The following is a 646-nucleotide window of genomic DNA, read 5'->3' as shown; positions in this document are numbered from 1 at the left end:
GTGTCCATGGCTCTTGGAGACCGTTGTTCATGCTCTGGAGACTGTTGTGTCCGATGGCTCTTGAGAAGACTGTTGGTTTGTCCATGGCTCTGGAGGACTGGTTGTGTCCATGGCTCTGGAGCACTGTTTGTCGTATGGCTCGGGGAGAGTACTGTTGTGTCCATGGCTCTGGAGACTGTTGTGTCCGATTGCTCTGAAGACTGTTTGTGTCCATGGCTCTGGAGACTGTTGTGTCCACGGCTCTGGAGATTGGTCCACGCTCTGTGACTGTGTTTCCTTTGCTCTGAGAGACTGTTGTGTCCATGGCTCTGGAGACTGTTGTGTCATGGCTATAAGAACTGTGGTCCATGCCTCTGGAGACTGTTGTGTCTATGGCTCGTGAAGACTGTTGTGTCCCACGCTCTGAGAGACTGTTTGTCCAGGCCTCTGAGAGACTGTGTGTCCAGGGCTCTGGAGACTGTTGTTGCCAACGGCTTCTGAGAGACTGTTGTGGTCCATGCCTCTGAGAGACTGTTGTTGTCCATGGCTCTGAGAGACTGTTGTTATTCCATGTCTCTGGAGACTGTTGTGTCCATGGCTCTGGAGACGGTTTGTCCATGGCTGCGAGAGACTGTTGTGTCCATGGCTCTGGAGACTGTGTGTCCAT

The sequence above is a fragment of the Salvelinus sp. IW2-2015 genome, unplaced genomic scaffold, assembly GCF_002910315.2.
Source record: "Salvelinus sp. IW2-2015 unplaced genomic scaffold, ASM291031v2 Un_scaffold2135, whole genome shotgun sequence".
NCBI lineage: Eukaryota > Metazoa > Chordata > Actinopteri > Salmoniformes > Salmonidae > Salvelinus > Salvelinus sp. IW2-2015.
Note: the sequence above shows the minus strand (reverse complement) of the source record.